We start from the raw sequence: 23439 nt of genomic DNA on the forward strand, positions 1-23439 counted from the left end.
TTTAGTATAGACAGAGATCAACTCTGATACGCAGCTAAAACGCTGGTGTGAACGGAGATTGTATTAATTTTAATTCTCCATTTTTAAACTAAAAAGGTGGACGGGGGCAGCAGACAGCAGCAGGCCTTGAATACCCCTCATTGACTCCCCTCTGTGTGAGTTATTTGTATTCCCAGTGTTGACAAGATGCCTCTTATTATAGCTTTATGAACTCTTCGTACCCTCTCTTCAAAAATAAGTTTTGTCCGAGAGCAATCAGCAGAGCAGCTCTGTGGTAAGACGGCTTAGTGGCAAATAAAGATGTCTCTGCTGATAACATGATGCCAATGTAACGAGCCATCACACAACAGGGGTGCAGTTAGCCCCCATGCTTGTTCTTCTTGAGCCTTGGAAATTCATTTGACTCCTTGTCGCAGTCGTTTAGTTTAGGACATCAGCTTCTGCTTGGCATTGGCCACTGATAAGAAAGAGGAAAGATTGTTTTTATATCCAGAGTAATGAACAGGGGAAATGTTTGGATCCTAATCACTGAATAAATCGCACAGATGAGGGGAAGAAACAAAGAAGAAGGACCCATATCAATATATATCAATATTTAGGCATGTCAAGTAATTGTTTCAGCCATTTATCAGCTAAAAATACTAAACATTTGTTGTAACCAGTTTCTTAAATGTGAGGATTAGCTTCTTTTCTGTTTTGCATCATTGTAAATTGAGCCACTTTGGGTTTTTGGACTGTTGGAGAGAATAAGCTATTTTAAGACTTTACTTAGATACTGCTGATAAATGCTGTCTTGTTGACATTTTAAAGAGTAAATGATTCCATTACAAAATTATCAATAGGCAAGGTAAGTTAATATAAATGAATACAAAAGACATAAGACATAAAAGGCATTTAAACAAGTTATAGAAAAAGCAAAAGAGACATGTATAAAAATAAATAATTACAGTGCAGTGAGAGATATGAATGGATTTACAGTATCTTTGTCAAACAGAAACTTAATTAAATTAAATTAAATCTATGGATAAATCACTTATTAAAGGAATTGTCGCTCTATACTATAGTTTTAGACTTAGTTTTAAAATCTGAAAAAAAACTAAAATGCACACTGTTGATTCTCAGTGGGATTAGCAATGGTGTCACATTACAGGCAGTCATTTAATTCAGTGTCAATACAAGAAACCAAATGGAGCTTTAAAATGCCCATTGTACAATCTGCATTGTTCAATTAAAATCCCACATTCCTACAGAGAACGATTAATTAAACCACAAAAAGTGGTTTGGCAGGTACAGCAGCTGAGTCATAAAAGGGAACTCCTATAATACCCAGCTGGCTGCAGGAAACACCCTGACTGTACCAGACAGAAAAGGAAAAAATCCAACTTCTCCCATGAAACATAAATTATAAATTTTTCCACTAGCACTAGTTTAGGTCTTTCTAGACAGAAGGCTTAAAAAGTGTATGTGCATGTTTCTTTGATGGACAGTTATCTTTAGACTATGACAAAGGGCTTCATTGGTTGGAGTGTGTTGTTTCAGGGATCAGAAAGACAAAGATATACAATCTAGGGAGGCTGGATTGAGTAATAGAAATGTGGGTTTAAGGCTTATCGGAGACCAAAAACACTACATAGAGATTTCTAATACTATGAGTCAGGATTTACTGTACAACTCTAGGAAGATATGACAGCCACAATCATTTGGTCCTCTGTCTCGAGGACGTGTTTTTAAATATATTTTTATTTTTATTTTTACTAAGCTTTATCCTTATCATTCACAGTAAAAAGCTCCTATTGACCCTCCTCTGTCTTTTAGAAATGACAAATCTCTGGTTCACTGATGTCTGTGTAGCTGCTGCGGTATCGATACATGCTTTTTCTCATGCAAATAGGTTTCTTGTCGCTCCATACATCTCTTTGTCAACCTCTTTTGTAACTGTGACAGTGGCTGTTGATCTGATTTACTGTTTCTGTGAGCCATTATAAGTTGGCTTCAAGGTCTTTCTGTGTACATGACAGCTGCATCACTGAAGCGTTCTGTTGTTATTGATGTAGGACGACCCCGAGGACGGTGGTTAAGATGACTGGGTGGGATAATTGTTTACCAGTGTACTGATTTAGCACATGTGGTTGAAGGTTATTGTAATAATTACATATTAAATCATAATTTGATGGAGAAATCATTGCATCTTGTCCATGTCTGCTCAAAAGTATCCATGTGAGGCAGCTCCTCTGGCACCTTAACAAAGCTGTGACCCAGTTTGTTGACTGGCTAAGTGGGTTTCTCTGTCTTTGGTTGCTTGCTTTTCTACTCAACCTGCCCCTCACAGCAGATACACACTTTGAGAAACAGTAGATGGATGTCCAGATTAAACAGCGTAACGTTTTTCAGAATTAATCCAACTGTTTATTTGCACTGTTAAAGATGTTTTTTGTTAAAGAGCAACGAAAATTATACTAAATATCATATGTGCAGGGGAGAAAGGAAGCCAGCGGGGCTTTTACGAAGTTGAGTAGGAGAAAATCTGATTCAATAAATGCAGACAAGACAAACATACAAGGATACATAAGTTAGAAAAACACACAGTATAAGGAAATAGTGAAACAAAGGGTAAATAATTACTGTAGTGCCCCTTTAAATCTTTATATATGAGGTCTTTGGGAATCATGTTAGTAAAATAATTCTTGGACTACATCTTAAAGTCTGTGGGTCATTCTCACCAGACTGTCTCCGTGTCCAGGCAGCCTGAAGGTACATGATGCAGGTGATGACTCACACAGCCAGGCTTCCCCCTCCGTCTCGATTTAACGACTCAGGATGAATTTCTGCAGAGCTGCAACATAACACGCAGCAGCGGACTGAAGCTGAGATGAGCACATATATAAGGGAAAGTGTCATTTATGTAACACGGTAAATACCAATTAGTTCTGTGACTCTGGACTAGAAACATTAATGCACATTCACATGCATTTTCTCTCCGTGTATTAAAGCTAAAATTAGAGCACTCCACTTCTCACGCATGATTGAGGATATTAAACTGACATCTCTATGTAGGTTAGCAAGAGTATTACCTGGAAATATGAACAAGTCTTTCTGGTTTTCTTGGTTTCATCGAAGGAACTAACTATGACCTAGATGACTGGGAATCTTCAGACATCAAGGACATTTTCAGTTTTGAGATAGTTAGCGGCATTACTATGAAATTAAGTCTTTTTAGGTGAAAATCAAACATCCTGTGAGCTGCGCAGGTTCAGAGGATCATATTCACAAAATGCAGCTTGATGAGTACGGGAATATCTCTCTTTCATCTGGCTCTCATAACAAATTTTTCATGCTCATCAACGTACTGTCCAAGATCAGGAATTCTTTTGATTAAAGCACAAAAAGGGCTTCAGCTTGACGCGTGTGTTTGCTGTGACACGCTTTCATGCACATCTAGGCCTTCGCCGCAGTGTGGGAATTCTTGCAGAAGAAAATGGAGTTATGATTTGAAGCGCCACATATCCATTTTAGATAAACAAATCATTGCCCAATGCAGTTGTTCCAAAAACCTATAGCTTGAATTTTAGGTGCAAGGAGGACAAAAATGTACGCAGGAAATTGTGCCAGTCATTTTAAAAGGACTTTTTTGTTGCCCAAAGCTGTAGCTTTCCTCAGCTTTACTGAGCTTAATACTCTCACCGCTCTCATAGAGTCGACTTCCAGCAAGCAGCTGTTTTCTGTGAAAATGCTCTAAAACCCCACTGTACACTACCTGCTCAGCACTAACTGGCACACAGACGCAGTTATAAACTAGCTGGTGAACATTGTGGAACATTTAACAGCTCGCGAATTGGTGGAGACCAAAAACAGAGCTAAAAGAGAGTGGATATTGGACGCCACAAACATGACTCCAAATGAATGAAACTGTTGTTCTGTTGGATCTGTTTAGATATATCTGATGTTCAATATCTCCAAAAAGGCAGATGATATAGTTTGTAGAAGTGGTCCTTCTATATCAATGTTTATTCCCCTCAAAAAGTTTCATCTTTCAAATTTAGTTGCATTTTTAATATGTCAGTGCCATGGCAATATGTCATGGCTTTGTACTGACGGATGTCTTGTTTTCAGATCCTCCTGTAGTGAAGTGCCCTCAATGACTTGTAGCTGAGAAGAGCAACATATGCTCCCTAATAACATAGCAGGTGCTCTTCCCAGTGCATGCGGTGAAGCAGACTATGTATGGTGTGTTAGTCTTCAAAATCTTCCTCCCAAGACTATAATGCAGAGTCTTTTTTTTCCCTGCCTCCGCCCATCAGCTCCGCTTTTGTGCTGAATTGCAGAACAGTAGCAGTTCTTATGCAGCTTCACCTCATGAGCCTTTGTCTCATGTCGTTCCAGTGTTGAACAAAGCGTGTGTTTGTAGACAGATGAGGGACCAGGGTGTGGTGCCTGAGGGCCTCTCCTCTAAAGGCATCTGGTGCCTGGCTGGAGAGCCTTATGATGCCTGATGAAATCACAGCTGACATTTTGAAAACACACAACGTGCCCAGCACAGGGCGACTGAAGGATTATGTTTGGTTCAGAGCCAAATACGCAGAGATTTTCTCACCTTTTTCCATCTCTGCCTGTTCCTCTTTGCATCTCTCTGCCCTCCATCCTTTTGTTTTTACCTTCCTCCAGCATCAGCAACATCTTCTGGCTGATCTATGATAAGATGTGTATCAACGTAAGACATGCATGTTTCACGGGCTGAAAAGTGAGTGCGGTGAAGGGAGATTACATCTGTGTGTTAACATATTCAATGTTGCCTGATGCAGCATTACCAAACACAACATACGCAGCTGTTCGAGTCTCCCATCCTGATCAGCTGCGATAACAGCAATGAATATTTCACCATTACAGAATGTGGAATGTGGGTCGCAACGAGGAAGTGAGGCCTTGCGGGGAGTGCCATAAATATCTCTCTCTCTCTCTCTGGTTTTAATGGTTATGCTGTATTAGGGCTGTGCAGCTCACAGTCTAAGGAAACCCAGAGGAGCTCAGAAGAGCCCGGGGCAAGGTGTTGCTTCATCTGTAGTCTTTGGAGCAGGATAAATTTCTCCTTTTTATTTCATCAGGCCATGTGGGGTTCCATAAAATGAATGAAAGAAAATTAGTGTTTGTGCGTGTATGTATGTGTGTGTGTGTGTGTGTGTGTGTGTGGAAAAAAGGCACAGCGTGAAAGATGAAAACAACCCCACAAAGACAGAGTTAGCTCCTTCGACGGTGCCGCATGCTGAGAGCACCAAATGTTTTAGTCACGCCTCTTTTTATGAAGGTGAAACTAATGAGGCCTGTAGGATTTAAACTATGAAACCTAATTAGTTAATGAGATCCATTGCATTGATACACAGTAATCTTTGCACTTCAATGTCAGGTTTACCTAATACTTCCTAGCTTACAGAGATTAAATCCAGAGCATCTGGGACAGTTTATCTTTACAACTTAGCTTACCCAAGTGGGTGGTGTGTTACAGAGAGTCGTTCTGTTATGTTCCAGAAATAAGAAAACCTCAGTCAAAATATTAATATTGCAAGTTACTTAAAATCCAGCCATGGAACATAACATTGCTCAACAGTACATAATGCTGCGTACTCCATTTGTCTAGAGAGGGATGGTAGAGTTTAAAAAAATAATTATGTTTATGCTAATATTGTGTTTGATATTGTTTAATATTGCTGAACACAATGTGGTTACACGCCACCAACTCAACAGAAGAATCCAGTCCAGAGACAACAGAAATAGTATGTGTAATATCAGGGTGTCATATGCTGTAAAGATTATAAAGGGGCATTCTTGGTTTGTGTTATTGGGCTGTATAAATAAAATGGTCTGGACTTGGTCTGGTATAACCATTAGCTTTTGGTTTCTAATGTTAGCCAATGTGTTACAAAACAGCTGTTTATTTACACTTCCAGCAGACACGTAACAACATTAACTTTCATTTGGAGTAGTTTTTCCAACCAAGTAACAAAATGTAAGTCCAATATTCACTCTCTTTTAGCTTTGTTTTGGTCTCCACCAACTCCTGAGAAAAATATCTCGCTCTTTAGCTGCTTAATGTTCCGCTATGTTCACCAACTAGTTGCTAACTTGGTTTGTCTGCCGTGTGGTGCTGGGCAGGTAGTGTACAGTATGTTTATTAGAAATGTTTTTCAGCTGAAAACCGTTGCTGCTGGAAATAAGGTGACGAGCACAGAGTTCATCACCACAAGCAACACCTTTCATAAACAAAGACATGTGAGAAGATTTCCACCTGTTGCTTCGTGATTGGTGTGAAAGTTACACTACACCAGTGGATGGCAGGATAACACTAAGAGCACGCAGGCAGGCATATATTCATAGCTGTCATATACTTCGACATCTAGCTATGTCATCTCTTCGTCCTCTCCGTCAACACAGGATGCAAAACCGCATTCCTCTCGTAGGAATGTTTCCCTCACACGGTGTAAATGTGTCACTCTCTCCTGCCACTCTGTTGTCACTTTTCTGATATGCATGCAGCGAATAGATGCCTTGGCGAAGCCTCACCCATGGCCTCATAATTTAAACAAACACACATGCTGCCACAGCAGTGTACGACTGATGTGTTTCACTTGATAAACAAATTCAGTTTAGTTGCTGTCTTAGCAGCAGTGGAAAGTAATTAACCCTTCCTACTGTATTTTAATTCCTGCGTTTGTGCATATTTAAAAGGACCAAATGACTGATTTTAAGAAGCCAGCAGACTTCAATTACTCCATTGTTTAATGGCCTAATTCTTATTATATGACTTGAGTATAATGACACCTGGGAGGTACCAAAAGCGGTGTGAAAAAGATTCTTTACCTAATACCACATTTTAAATACGACCATAATAGAGCCACATCAAATACTCCAGTCAAAGTACTGCATTCACTCGCTCGCTCTCCTTTTGTTTTGTTGCCACTCATCATGTAATCATTATTATTGATCCACAGAGTTTGGTGACAGCTTTAATCTGACAAAGTCTAATCAGCCAGAGTAACTGAAAACACCTGTGTAGGTGTGCAGGGTCTGTATGTATAAACAATAATACTGCTCATTACAAATAATGGTTCTTTCAGAGTGATATATTATTTTTTTAAGTTACATTTTACACTGTTGGCAGTGGTGGAAAGTATCATTTACTCAAGTACTGTACCTAAATTCTAAGTATTTTTATTTTCTGCTACTTACTTTAGACTCACAAGACAATATAGGCAAATATAGTACTTTTTACTCCAACATTTAGTTGAGTAGTTACTAGTTTCTTTCCAGATACAGATTAAGAATACAAAATATTATCAACAAATAAATATCTTCTATATATTATTAAATCTTTATTGATCCCCACGGTGAAAACCACAAGCTACCCAGCAGTATATCAAGTAATATACATAAAATATAAATAATTTACAATAAGCGACACCTTTACCAGCAGCAATATTGTGATGTACACAATAATGCATCTAACGTAAATGATTCTGTAATGGGAAATTTTGCAATTGATTAGTTTTTGGCACATAAAACTACTTCTACTACTTCTTCAACCACTGACTGCTGGGGGGGGGGGGGGGGGGGGGGTTATTCTACCATCATTGATGTTAGCAAATGTTAGCTAATATTTGTTAATTAGCAATAAATACAAAGTTCAGCAAAGGCTTGCTCATAAACCAAAGTGTTTGACAAATTAAAGTTGATTGTGGGGCAAGATAAAAAGTCAGGGAATTGCCAGAAGTATTATTAGTAGGATTTATCCTTTTGGGATCATGAATGTCTGAACCGAATTTCCTGGAAATCCATCCAGTAATTGCTGAGATATTAAGTCTGTAAGTGGTGGAGAGACGGATTGGCCATACCATCTGTAGAGTGGGTAGCAAAAATTACATTTCCCTTTAAATGTAGTAGATTATTATGAAATGGAAATACTCAAGGATAAAACCACTCCCTTACTTTAATGTACAGTACTTAAATGATCCAAGGATAAACATATGGAGCCAGTGAAGATACTGTCTTCTCTACCCACATGCATCATTCACCAAAGCACCAAATCATAATGATCTGTACAGCTCAGTCTGCTGAAGAAGCCTGGTTAATCTACAGAGTAAAATTAGATCCCAGCAGCAGCGTGTGTGTTTGTGACTGCATGCATGGGTGTGACTGAGCCTGTGTGTATATATATACTGTATGCATTTGTGTGTGTGTTTGAGCTGTAGCAGAGAGCCGCTATGAAGTGCTGGCAATGCCGCTGACTGAGATCCAGTGCTGTGTGAGAGCGGAGGATTTCCCAAGGCGTCCATTAGCCAGATGCACATGAGGACGCATCAAAGGCTGCATTCTACACATATTTTATACACATGTCTGCGCCATCAGATGAGCGGTGCTGGATGTGTGTAGCATTGTGTATAAAAAGCCTATTCTCTATTTTCTGTGTGTGTTTCTGTACCTTCAGATCTATTTGTGTCGTCGCAGGCTCACAATCTTTTATAGTAGAAAGTGGATAAAAAGTGGGCTGCAGTGAAATTCTATTAATCAATTTTTGACTTAATATTCTTTATATTGGGTGATGATTTACACCCACAGCTGCTAATCTCTTTGACTTTTAACTCTTCATCTTCATTGGAAGGTGAAGGAAACCTTTGTAAACTGAGCATGTGCATTTATCCTATACTCAGTGGACACAGTTTGAGAGATTTAATAGCATACTTTTATCATCATGTCTACTGTATTTAAAACTACAATTTTCCCGCTATAGGGCCAAAAGTATGTGGACATCCCTTTCCAGATGCTTTTGTTGGATGGATGGTTTGGTTGGTTCAAATGAAGGGAAATCTTAATTTTACATTAGCAATCAATTATTATTTTCCCTATCAATGAATCTGCCAATGAATACGTATGTTACCTACATGTAAATACAAATAGTCTAAATCTCAAAGATATTTAATTCATTATCATGTATGACAAATTTTAGCAGCACATCCTCATATTTAAGAAGCTAGAACAAGCAGACGTTGACTTAAAATGACTTAAACTATAACCAGTCATTTAAATAGTTGCCAACTAACTTTCTTTAGATTGACTAAGCAATTAATCAACCAATACTTTGTTGCAACAGTTTGTGTTTGGCCTTTCCTGTTTCAACAAGACAATGCCCCCATTTGCACAAAGCAGCTCCATAAAGAAATGGATTTTCTAGCCTCAATACCATCCAACACCTTAGGAATGAACTCGACTGGAAGTCAGACCTGATCACCAACATCAGTGTTGGACCTCACCAATGCTCTCGTGGCTGAATGTGAGCAAATCCCTGCAGCCAGGTTCCAGCATCTTGTGGAAAACCTGAAACCAGAAGAGAGGAGCAGCAGGTTAAAGCCTGTGGTTTTGGAGTAAGATGTTCAACAAGCACGAGTGTAATTCTCAGGTGTCCACATACTTTTGGCCATGTAGTGTATCTTGTTGTGTCTGTGTAAACTGCACTCATACACCCAAGATCCACAAGGGGCAAATCGTGACACACATGGGTATTTTTCACTTGAAAGTCAGTCTTATAGTACCTGTTACAAAAGTCAACAGCTAAATAACGTGTAAAAAAACAACAGCAGACTAATGTGAACAGAAAACAGATGTAGTTTACCACAGACCTAAAAATAAGAAAACTGTGTGCAGTGGTAAAATCTTTTTATATTAATCAACAGAAATAACATTGTCCTGTTATAACTTCTTTCAGGATTGTTTTACTGTCACACGAAGCAGTTTCTCAGAATCCTTGAATGCATAGATGTTTCTCGGTACTGTAGGCCACACATGAGGTGTTTTACAGTAAATAAGACTTTTCTTTGGTGAGAGAAGAGCCTCATTATGTGCAGAAGCTTTTTGTAGAAGGAGAAGGACGTGATTTTCATAAAGCTTTACTCAAGGACAGCTAAGGTCCTCTTGATATGATTCATTCATTCATCGATACCTTTCTGTTATTCATTCATAGTTAAATATAAGTTAAGTATAAATGAAACGCTGGTGGTGTTACGTGACTGCTCTTTCAGCTTTCATTTGATAGCTCGTCTTCTGTTGTTACAGTGTGATTTTTATACAGTATGGCTTTTAATTGACAGCTGTTTGTGCCAGTGTCATTGGCCGGTATCATCAGGCAGGTTAATAAAAGTCATAGTTCAGTTATTGTCCCTTTTAAAACCATTAAGATATCAGGAGAAGCAAAAGAGAAATGTTCTTTGTAGCCTTAAACATATCGATATAGGCACTCAATACATAATTACACATTTAGAGATTTGGTGACCACTTACCTGTTATTCATTTAAATGTTTTAAATGCAACATAAACTATTTCTTTAAAGGTGACAGTTTCAGATTATCAATTAAAAAAAAAACCTGACAACAAGTTGGCCCTTATTTTTGTAGATATATATTATATTTGTTTAAAACAAATGCAGTAGGTAGACCGGTGTGTCAGACATGATCACTCTGTATCTTACAGTAACTGCTTTTACATTCTTTAATTTACTTTGTGATACGAGTGATGGTGGGAAGGTCCACTGTATCATATATTATAGAATACTGTTCTGTCATTCGTTGTATTTGTTGTCTCGTTCACTGTGAGGGGAGCGACGGTGAGCCGAGGGTTTGCAGTGAAGATGGCTTTCCTAGCTGTTTATATGTTACCGAAAAGGAGAAGATTACTGAGCATTGTTCATGTTGTCTTCACTCTCAAACAATCTGACATCAGAAACTTGTAGGAGAAAACACTTGCAGCCAAAAACAGTCTTTATTTGTAGCTTTTGAGGAGGCGCACATACAGCATAACTACTTAATGCAGAAGTATAAATGAAGCTTTATTTGGAGGAGAAAACGAAGGCGACCAATAAAATTATGACCAAACTGTCTGTTGTAAACAATTACTACAGTTTACAGACTTCTAGTTCAGTTGGACCTACTCTACAGTTTTCCTTTGCAAAGAGGGAGTATTATCAGTGTTTTGAGGGCTACCTTTTGGTTTTCAATCCATTTAAAGTGGTATGGATAAACTTTTCTTTAAAACCTGTCTGATCATCTGACATCTTGCTGGGATCAAAATTAGTACAAAGAACAATACTACAAAAATAAGACTCAAATAAACTGCAATGTCCTGTAATGTCAACCCTTTTTGAGAGAAAAGGTATGAGAATATGAAATAAAGGAAACGTCATGAGCTAAAGTTTGTCTCCTATTAAATGTTTCAGTCTCCACAGATTTTTTTAGTTCACTAATCAAAGATCTTTATGTACTTCGGTGCTCTTCACATTAGTCTGACTCGCTGTCTGAGCCGGAAACAGCTGTTGAACTAATTAATTTGATCTGACAGTGAAATGTGACATCTGTGTGGCAGTAATGCCTGGATGCACGCCTGCTGTCTCCTCCCTGTTTTGGGAGTCTTACATGTTTGTGTTTGTTGTCAGGTCATACGTAACATGATTGACAGTTACATATGTTAATGTCTGACCTTTTGATCATTTGTAATTGTGAATATTTAAGGTGGTCTGTTTGTTCTCTTTCTGATGGACCTGAAACAGATCACAGTCCTGACCTAAAATGTACATGAAGCATGTTGAAAATATAAACTCGCCGGAGAGCCTTCTTAGTAACGTGAAGGTGGAAAGATATTACGTCATGTGTGCATAATGTAAAAAGACAGAAAGAAGTATTTTCCGTTAAATGCATAGTTCAGGTTTTCAGAGACCCTGGACAATATTACACTCTGTCCTTTATTTTATATATTGACACTTCTCAAGTCCCTCCTTTTTTTTTTAAACTATTCAACTTTCTGGTGTTAAAAGGTCAAAATAGTTGAAAATCATTATTTTTGACAAAATATCTGTTTTTAGACTGGTTTGTAGAAAATATTCGAAAAATTTTAAGCGACTTTTATGTTCATTTGTAGTTCAACCTGTGAGACAGTAGGCTACATATAATAAGTAACGGGTCTGACGTGTGTATGAATATTCTGAAAACATGGATGCATTTAAAGGTTAAAATCAAAAATGAGGCAGTGGGAGGAAATTCTTTTTTTTTTGCAAATTGCAGCTTGCATGTTGCAGACCTGACTCCAGGATACAAAAAGTATGACCACAGGAGTAGATAGGTATGGACAGTAGTGACATGTTCCTACCAATTTTGAGGTGCTGCTCATTTGTGCATGTCAATATTTTTCAATAACCATGATAACGTTTTTGTAATTAAGTTTTCATAGTAAGGAGGTTTGTGTGTTTTTTGCAAAAAGTGGGCAATTTTAATAAAGATACCTGATCTGGCAAGCCTCAGGCTGCAGCATGATAGTAGTGACTGAAATGAATCAACAATTGTGAATGTGAAGTAATTAAACATTTCAAACATCAGAGAATTAAAAACTAACATCAGTCAGTTATTTTATTTAGATTTCAAGCTTAAGGTGTTAGCATATTTGTGATTTTATCAAACAACTTTATCAGCCTCCTGTTAATAAACTTTAAGTGACTGTAAGAGCTTTTCTGATAAGACTGCTCTGTAATCAATCCAAACATTCATTATCTTTATAAACAGCTTAATTAGTCACATGATACCCATGAGTCCTGTTTTAGAGAAACATACGCATCCATGCATAATGGCAGTGCAGTAAAAAAAAAAGTTCCTTCCAAAGGTAAAAACAAACCTCTGCCCTTAACTATGGATCAGGCTGAACCTTCAGATGGGATTTCCCTTATAAAATGTCACTCCAAGAAATGTGGAAGGACAAAGGTTGATGTGAGCAGCGAAGCTCTGGCTGCGTGACTGAGGAGGAAGGAGGTCACACCGTATCCACAGCAACAGCCTAACCTCACTTTTCAGACCACGGCAGAGATAAAAAGACTGAAGATATGAGAGAGGAACATTGTTATCCTTCAATAGGATGAACACCAAAACACTCAGTTTGACAATGCTGTCACAACTCCAGGGCTTTGCACCATATTGTCTCTTCCCACCTGCTTGAGTTATTTCATGGCTCTGGCGATGCCAACATGAACATAAAGGCGCTTTTGTTTTGGTTTGGTGAGAAATTTCTCACCCTTGGTGCATTTTCTAACTTTGGGACTTGCTTTCTGGGCGTTTGTCTTCTTCTCACAGTTATTAGTCATTCTCTGTAATTGTTGAGTATGATGAGAACTTGGCAGGAGAGGAGCCTCCCCATCCCAATACTCCTGCAGAGACGAGTCCAATGAGCTGTCCTTTTTGCCCGGATGCCAGAATCGCTGTGTGTTTCCTCGGCTACACTGAGCCGGGAAGGTGGACAGCGAGTGACGAGAGGCTCAGATAGAAGCTGCACTTTTTTATGGAGCAAACATGAGCCGGAGGGAGATAAAAACAGAAGAGGGAGGGAGAACGAACCAACAGGAAAAACAACGTCAGAGCACAGGCCTGTTTGCCAAAATATGTGAGACTCTCGTACACCCCATCTCTGGCTCTGAACCAACTCCCGTTGAGGAGAGAGGACTGGGTGGAGGTGGCGGTGGAAGAGGGGGAGAAGGCTGGATAAACACAGCATGTCTGTTGCTAAAGAACAGCCACTTCACCACATGTTCAGAGACCTGCTGAATTTGTTAACATTTTATTTGCACAGCAGACTGGCTAATTGCCCAACGGGGTTTTACCTGCTCAGTCCGTCTGATATAAACAAAATCCTTGAAAATAAAAATTGGTTTTGTTTCTCAAAACAGGAATTTCCAACCAGTGGGTCAGGACTCCCAAGAGGTCCCCCAGTCCCAAGTCATCACACACTGTATGGACGCTTGGGCAAGATCCCTTGGCTCCGGGCACTGGGGGACCCCTTTAGCATCATTGTTCAATGCCACAAGAAGGCCTTGACCAGAAGGCCGGTGTTCTTTTTAACTTAAGCTAACGTAATTATTTTGACCCGAACCACGATCTTTTCCAAAACCTTAGTTACCAAGTTGCTGCGTAAACTGAACCAAACTGCAACTGTTTCACAACGTCAACCATTTATTTTATTTTAAGATAAGATAAGATAGTCCTTTATAGGGAAAATTTGTGTTGGCACAGCAGCACACATGTAAAGAACAAAAATACAATAAAAGTAGAATCAGTTAGTAACTGAAAAAAAGGTCCAACGAGACGGTGCACATTTATGCCCGTGCAAAAATGCTGCGACACCAAGGGGTCTTCATCAGGCGTCCACATGTGACAAGTTGTCCCAAGATAAATCTGAGGGGACAAGCCTGGTTCCAGACCTCTGAATTAAGAGACCTCTGAGATTATTTTCATAATTTAAATGATGTTCTTGATAAAGTCTTGTTTGACGTCAGTAGAGACTGGGGATGACACTGTGAACAGCAACAGCAACAGTATCCCTCTTTGTAGTGAAGGGGAGTTGTAGGTCTGAGACCGTCACTACGCAGGTGGGCAGTCCGTGAATCTGGCGTCTTTGTCCTTTTTTTTTTTCCTATCCTCGTGCATTTCAACATCTTTCAGTGTCTCTGGTGTCAAGAAGCACAATCTGTCTTGTTCAGGCCAGCTGTGTAAAGACATGAAAAAATAGAGCCACGGGGTCGGATCGCATGTCGACACAAGGACGGTGTGTGTGTGTGTGTGTGTGTGTGTGTGTGTGTGTGTGTGTGTCAGCTCTCTGGCTCTGCTGTTGCGTGAGGAGATGGTTCGACAGACTGAGTATGGGAGAGTTCAGTCGGGGTGTGCGGTGGTGACGACGAGGGCAACGCTGGTTACTGCGGTCTCACATGAGCGTCACATTTGTGTTGAAGTAAAACATGCAGGCTGCTAGACCCAATCACACTTTCTTGTTGTTGTTTGTTGCAATGCCAAATATCATTTTATCATTTACTTACTTTTTTCAGGTGGTAGTGCTCAGATCTTTTGCATTAGTAAAAGTAGTAGTATTACGGTAAAAGTCCTTAATTTGAAATCTTGCCTAAGTGAAAGTAGCTACACTGGTACTACCATCAAAATATACTTGAAATATCAAAAGTACTCATTATGCAGAATGGCCCATTTCAGAAGAAACTAATTATAGGCTGTTACTGGATAATTATAATTAGTGATGCATTAATGTTCACATCACTAATGTTGCAGAGGAGTGTATAGTGGAGTAAAAAGTCAAATTTTTTCCTCCCAGTGATGTGGGAGTAAAGAGAAATACTCAAGTAAAGTACCTCAAAATTGTAGTTAAGTACTGATTAATCTGATTAATGCACATAAATTGACATAAGAGTAGAGCAGAGACACAGTCAATCAATTGATTAGATCGACAGAAAATGAAAAAAAGTTGAAATACCACACATTTGCTTTTTTCAATCTGAGGATTTGCTGCTTTTTTTATGTTTCACAGTTAATTTTATAGTTTGGGCTTCGTCAGACAAATCAAGATATTTATGAAGGCGTCACTTTGGGCTCTGGGAAAAAGTGATTTTGTTATTTTGTTTTGACATTTTATAGATAAAATCACAAATGGCTTAATCGAGAAAACACACTAATAAACTCTCAGTGCTCATTCATACAATATGTTGAGACAACTGTATTTTTTAGCTATACTGAAATATTAATGCCATCAAACCATGAAGCGTTAAAGTGTCAGTCTGAGCTGCATCGCTGAACTACCTGAGCACTTCCCGGTCTTTAAAGAAACACTTAAATCAGAGCTCAGTACTTCCTCATAAGACCTTTCTTTGTCATATGTTACGAGATCAGCTGACTTCTCATGACATACTAAGGCGCTATGCTTACAAAAAAGAGGCCGTAATTTCCACTACACTATTAAAACGCAAATATATGTTATTTGGCAAAAATAACAGTTATAAGTTGCTCGTCCTTTGACACTTAACTTATCAGCTAAAACTTTAAATTGAAACAAATCATGTTAGAAGTTAGCGAGTCACGATAACTTTGAATCTTAATCTGAAATGTACAAAGCAAGTAAGAATTCAGTAGTCTTTAATAATCTAAAGTACTGAGCATGTTAATGATTATTCACGGTTACAAAAGCCCCCAATTCTGACATTGGAGATGCTATTTGGCGATCCGACATTAATCCATCTTTGTATTGATATGGTATATAAAGGGGTTTTCGGACGTAAAAACTTGTCTTTTCTTGTTACAAATATCCCTAGCAGACATTTTCACCCTGTAAGAAGTGTTCTGTGCTATTTTCAGGCAACAACATGTAGTCCCAGGTGGTGAAAAGTGAATCTTCGGAGACTGTAAAGAAGTGCACGACCTCCTATGGTTGATTTTATTTTTCTAGGCTTTGCTCTGTTTTGTTGCTTTGTCAATTGCGAGGGTCAAAAGGGCCGAGTTACTCCGGGTGAATCTGGAATGAGTCGGGCCATTTCATTGTGTTCAGCGGAGAAAAGCTGTGGGATTTAGTGCTCCTTGAGAAAAATAGCAAACTGTCAGGAAAGCTGGACCTGGATGCTTGAAACTTTTGGCCGTGAGCAGCATTTTGATTTGGGGAAAAGCTTTAGCCCCGGGTTGTGTTTTGTTATCATGTGCTGTGTTGTGTTTGAAGCTGTTTACTATGCAGCATGTGGTCTGCACTGACATCAGAACGAAGGTGGTCTGTTGTAAATAGGATGAAGATTGTCTTAAGTGCTGGAATTGATCCCTCCTAAAGGCAGAGCTTTATTTTGGGGTTAAAAACTGCTTTTTGAGACTGAGCTGAACATTTTATTGCTGAATAATTAGATCTGAACCATGCTGAAAAAAGACCTTTGCAGTAGAGATTTCAATATTAACCATAATTCCTCTTTAAACCTTTGTCAGGTGCAGCAATTGTCACAAAATACTTTTTTTACTTTTAAGCTTGTTTTTTTTTTAAATTGTGTGCTATTTAGAAACAAAATCTAACTAAATATGTCTAAATGATGTTCATTATCAGAGTAAAATTAAATTACATGATATTTTCTGCTACAACAATCAGATCTCTCTCTTGCTCTCTTTTAAGAAAAAAATCAGTCCCTAAAAGGAAGAAATTTCAATGTTATTATGTAATATTTTTTCAAAAGAGCCTCAGACTTTGAACCACACTTTGCCTGCTGAATAAGCCACTTAACAAACTTCCACCGGGGGGAAATCTAATTTCAAGTTGCAGGCTACATCGAAACCCAGTTAGCTGTAGCACCTTGAACACCTAAATGTGCTAAATGCAGGTTTGTCCCACTCAGAGGCTAAAAGAGCATTTCTGACGGATCTCAAATACCTTTTTCATTCTTTTCAGTAATAAATAAATATTTGCACTAAATTTGAAACTTCACTTTATTACTGAGAATTAGGCTACATCTACACTACTATGTTTTAGTTTTAAAACGTAGCACTTTTGCTATATTTGCACCTGCTGTCCAGACTTAAAACTAAAACTAACTAAAACGGAGAAGTTTGAAAATATTGCTGTAAATCCACAACTTGTTTTAACATTTCTATTATATGTTAACATCTATTATCCACAACTACATTAGCATATATTACATACAGCGCACCATGGTGGGCCTGTATATCGTCTTATTACATTGCATCCTGTGAGCATTGCTGCGACTGTGACACAAAGGCAGAGCTCTTATTGAAGTTGGTGCTGAAATGTTTAATAATTGTTCTTTTATTGTTGTTCTCTTGTTCTACCAACAGTTTAGTTCTTGCCTGACAGATGAGAGAAAAGGGAGTCATGGTGAAACAGCTTTCCTGCACACAGTGTTTTAAATTGCTTGAAACAGAACAATCTTAAAGTAAAATATAGTTGAAAAAGACCTTTTATTTTTTTCATCTGCAAAGGGAGAAACACACGGTTATTATTCATCGATGCAGAGTCTTCACACACTGCACATGTACAGATTTACATTTTACAGAGATTTCGGTTGTTTAAAGGCTCCACCATGATTTCTTATTCCACCCCCACTCACACCGCCGCTGAAGGGCAGCAGATGACCTTGACGCCAAAAGAAGATGTGAGCGTGAGTGTGTGTGAGAGAGAGAGAGAGAGAGAGAGGAAGATACAGATCTCATTTTGGCTGGTTCTGCTGTTTTGACAAATGAAAGCTCGGCCACCAGCAGCGCACGTCAGGCTCCTGTTCGAGGAATGACTCCACTTTACTCCAGCGCTTCATTCATCTTCACATGCCTTCCCCACTTCAACGTTTGATGCATCCGTCGCTGAAACCTGCTGCCATGGCAACACCCCCACCCCCCCCACCTCCAACCGCCACCCCCCGACAGTTAGTGGCAAGCTGGGTAATCTGACTTCACCTGCAGCATTTCTGCTCGGGGATTTTTCTGTCCTTGAAGCATCCCCCCCCATCATATACCAACATCCCTGCCTGAGATGGACTGAATTAAATATTCAATATATAAGTCCTTTTCAAATCTAAGCCTACATATAGCATAATGCAGCCAAAGCGCATTAGATCCTACTGGCTTTGTGAGGTCACAAGTGGATATAACAAGACAAATCATTCTTTTCTTTGACTGCTGCTGCTTCTCCAGACAGTCTGGATTAAATGACCAGTCTGCAGACGTATAATAAATATATTAAAGCAGACAAAAAGAATGGCTTTCTCAGGTTTGTCATCTCCTGCTTCTTGTCCAGATGCGTCCGAACACACATCATTGCTGTCGGTATTGATCGGAGCTCAGGGCAGAGAGAGAGAGAAAATCTCAGAACGGCAGAATTGATTAGTTTGAGCAAGAGCTGTGACATCTCAAAGGCCGTGACACTTCTTTTCTGTTCACGATTTTTACTGTTTCTTGGAATTTAATGGCAAATTTCTCAAAGGGAATATTTTCTAATCATTTTTACCTACTTTGATTTTTATGAATTAACACGGATTCATATGTTGTAATGTGCACATGTGTTTTAGATTTTAGGCATCAAACCTAAATTATTTTTAGGATCTGACCAGCATGAGTCCACAGCACCAACTATGAAAAGCACCTAAAGGTGACATTTAATGTCTAGTCAAATGAAAAATGTTTCCTTATTCTTACATACAATATTGTTATACTTTAATCAAATATAATTTAAACAGAGAAAATACCAAGCCATTTGCAGTGTTTTACCTGATTTGCTGTAGCTGCTTGTGTTTAACATTCACAACACACAGTTAACATTCAATAATTTCTTCTGGCTTCTAAATGGAAAAAACATCTTTTGTTGAAAGCACACTAAGGAATTTTTAACAGGCATGATTTTGGCAGATTGTTACCCATATTCCAACAAGGCCACTAAAATACAAGCATTAATACTGTTCTTTTCTTCGAAACCTCATGCAAGGACCACTCATACAAACGTATTTGCTCTTAGTTGGCCTGTATTAGTGGTTTAGGAGAACTTCACCGCATTCACCAATTTTCTCGTATTTTAAATTTTCTGTGGTCCAGACCTGTCGTGGGAGTCATGTGCAATTAGTTTTTTTACTGATGGATTGTATATTTCATTACGTTCAAGCAGGTATATATAGCTATAAAATAATTACACTTCAGATTTATGTTGACTCTGCAATTCAAATTATAATACAATTCTAAATGTATTCATATAGCCTAACAATATCATAATTCATTTAATTGGGCTATTGATGCAATTGTATAACACTACAATATTAATATGAACATCTCAAACTGCAAAACTACATAAATAATGCACTAATTGAAGGTTAATTTGTCCCTGTATGGAAGAAGGTCAGCTGGCGATGTTATCTTTTGGATACCTGAGCGCGTCAGGCCCTTGGAAGCGAGTGACAGCATGCTGATGTATTGGGACACAAATATTGAGACAGATGAATGGTTGCTGTTGTGGTATAGGTTACGACGGGCTATGTGTCTGCAAAGAAATAAAGACACAACAATCGTGTCAATAAAGTTCTTCTTCTAACTCTTCAGTGTCATTGTCATGAATGAACACTTCCTTAAAATGCGACAGGACGCCTTATACTGTATTGTAAGAAAAGAATATGAAAATGTTATGATACGAATATAAACATTTTCTTGCATGATGAGGCCCCTTGTGTTTGTCTTTGAGACCTAAAAAACATTTGTAAAGCCGAATGTGTTTACTTTTACTAATTAATAGATTCCACATGAGGGCAACAGAACAAGCTGTACACAAAAAATCTGACATATTATCACCTTTTCAAGTAGTTATGGTGAACTTGCTTATTTACACATTCAGCAATTCCAGAGCAATATGATCACTCCTGAGGAGTCGCGTTTGTGCCCTCCTGATGGATTTAAATGAAAATATTCACCCTCTTTTAGCTCTGTTTTTGGTCTCCACCAGCTCCTCAGGGAAATATCTGGCTCTTTAGCTGCTAAATGATCCACCAGCTAGTCTCTAACTGTGTCTGTATGCTGTTTGGTACTGAGCAGGTATCACACAGTGAGTTCATCTGCGTTTTTCCTTCCGACATCTGCTGCCTGAAACAAAATCAATGACACCGTTGAGACTGAAACACCAAAATAGTAAAGTTGCAAAACAATGAGCTGATAGACGCTACAATTCTGTAGAGCTAAGAGAGTCTGTGTTCATTCTCTGTACATTTACAAAAACTGCACTGTTTACTTAAATGTATTCAATAACTGTAGTTGCTTTGAAGATTAAGATTTCGCATAAAGGTAATAGGAGATCAACACCTGCAGATCTGTGGCGCCAAGAAAGATTTGAGAGGGGAAGCCATAAAAAAACAATAATGGAAACATTTATCAGAGAAATCAGCTGGAAAAGTAGAAATTCTTGCGTGAATACATGTTTATGAGGCAATTTCTGTTGTTTGATTGTATTTTTATTGTTTTAAATGGCAATAAAGAGCAATACATCCATAATGTAATAACCATAAATCTACCATATTTAACTTCAGTAACACCTAGAGGGCACAGATTTGAATCTTATCTTATTACTTCTTGCTCTGAATAAGAACAGAGCCACACTTAATAGTTAATTTGATAGAATATAGAGGTCAGCAGAAACTACACAGTGTTCAGCTCTAAGGTTTAAGGTTTTGCTCCCCATCATGTATGTAAATCGGGTGGATCGAATATCCGAAACATTTCCATTCATTACGACCTCAATAATAAACATAAAGTAGAATTATCACCTTTCTGACAGTGTCAACAAAAACTGAAAATGTATGCACTTCATAAAAGTAGAATTTATGGCAGAGTAGCTGTATTGGTTGCATTAGATTGTACAGGTGTACCTAATAAAGTGGCCAGTAAGTGTATGTCTTCGTTAAGCCAGTGCACAGCTATTAATTTCCTTGCAGAGACCGAAGGAATATTAAACAAATTTGACTGTGCTAAAGCCTTCAGGGATCACTCCCAGCCTTGCAGACTTGGTGCATCATTTTCTGCTTTGAGAAAGAAGTCTTTGAATCTTTTTGTAGTTTATAGGGCATGAAAACTCGAAGGTGTCTGGTCGTTTGCCAAATCTTCTGGACCAGAGAAAGAGGAAAAAGCAATGAGAGCTGAGTCATTATACAAGAGAGCAATCTGTATTCTCACCTTCTTGCTCCAGCTCCCTTTCTAAATCTCTCTAAAGATTTATCACAGTAAAACCCCTTTTACGTGTCTATTATCTTTCACACTTCTGTCGTCTTCCCTCCTGCTGCTTCTGTATTCTTCATCACTGCCTCCCCCTCCTCGCCTCCTCCCTCCCTTTATTCCCTTTATTCTGTGCCAGTGGGAATCCCGGGTGTGACGACAGAAGCTGATGCTGCAGTAAAGTACTGACTGTGCTGCTGAGGCTTTGATTCAGGATGCTGTAACGCCCTTGACGTGTCAAGCAATTAACAAAAAGCTGCAGAGAGAAGAGCAAGTCAGAGAAAGATGACGAGAAAGATGGAGGATGTTCAAATACCACTAGACAAAGCTGCACTCACATGTCTTTCTCCTTTTCTGATGCAAAGATGATACATAACATTTAGCCGTTGTTATTTCCTCCACCCTCTGAGTGGTTTCTTTCTGCTTTTTCCAAAATATGAACCATGTGTTTTTCGGCCTCTCCCTTCCTCAGCTGTGACCTCCGTCATGCTGCGTTACGAGGACCGAATCCCCCCGAGTGGAAACGTCAGCACAACATCAACAGCTGACCTTCTCCTCTCCTCTTACACACATACATACATACAGAGACTTGGCCAAACACGAGGAAATGTTGGCAGCATACATGTTTTCTTAAAAAAGAAACATTTCTGAAGCAGAGCAAGGAGAGAGGCTGTATTCAAACCTTTAGTTTAGTTTTAGTTGCATACTGCACTTGTCTGCTGCCTGTCTGATGCCTCATATACCAGTTTTCTTATTCAAAAGGTCAATTTTTACATCATTTATTAACTTAATCTAAACATATTTTTTCTCTCTTCGCTCTCTTTATCCTTCTTAATCTCCTCTGCAGTATTTAAACAGCAACACATGCTACTGTGTGTTGTGTGTCAACATATGCTGTTGACCTCTGATAGGCACTGAAAACACACGTTATCCAGTACACTGCTGCTTTCACTTAAAGCCACCTTGACATTCATGCATCCCGCAAGCACTGCAGGTACATTATGCTACATCCATAGCTTTAATATACATTTAATTACATTTCATTCGCTCAGGTAGACGTGTTGAGGACATGACAGTTCAAACTCAAGACGTTTGAATAATCTGCTGTCCATGTAGACGTTTTTATACTCTATTATGCAGGTACATTTGCAAATATACAGGTGCTGGTCATATAATTAGAATATCATCAAAAAGTTGATTTATTTTAGTAATTCCATTCAAAAAGTGAAACTTGTATAATGTATACATTCATTCCACTCAGACTGATATATTTCAAGTGTTCATTCCTTTTAATTTTGATGATTATAACTGACAACTAATGAAAACCCCAAAATCAGTATCTCAGAAAATTAGAATATTGTGAAAAGGTTCAATATTGAAGACACCTGGTGCCACACTCTAATCAGCTAATTAACTCAAAACACCTGCAAAGGCCTTTAAATGGTCTCTCAGTCTAGTTCTGTAGGCTATACAATCATGGGGAAGACAGCTGACTTGACAGCTGTCCAAAAGACGACCATTGACACCTTGCACAAGGAGGGCAAGACGCAAAAGGTCATTGCTAAAGAGGCTGGCTGTTCACAGAGCTCTGTGTCCAAGCACATTAATAGAGAGGCGAAGGGAAGGAAAAGATGTGGTAGAAAAAAGTGTACAAGCAATAGGGATAACCGCACCCTGGAGAGGATTGTGAAACAAAACCCATTCAAAAATGTGGGGGAGATTCACAAAGAGTGGACTGCAGCTGGAGTCAGTGCTTCAAGAACCACCACGCACAGACGTATGCAAGACATGGGTTTCAGCTGTCGCATTCCTTGTGTCAAGCCACTCTTGAACAAGACACAGCGTCAGAAGCGTCTCGCCTGGGCTAAAG

The 23439-nt window shown here is 38.8% G+C and overlaps 1 protein-coding gene across 1 annotated transcript in view; it reads left to right on the top strand.

Annotated features, from left to right (window-relative positions):
• The window catches only part of LOC119916140 (rho GTPase-activating protein 44-like), an 86678-nt gene that overhangs the window by 19001 nt on the left and 44238 nt on the right, over positions 1-23439 (top strand). The window lies entirely within an intron of this gene.

This window comes from Micropterus salmoides, unplaced genomic scaffold, assembly GCF_014851395.1.
Source record: "Micropterus salmoides isolate LMB-PRFRI ecotype aquatic unplaced genomic scaffold, ASM1485139v1 Ms_hic_scaffold_21, whole genome shotgun sequence".
NCBI lineage: Eukaryota > Metazoa > Chordata > Actinopteri > Centrarchiformes > Centrarchidae > Micropterus > Micropterus salmoides.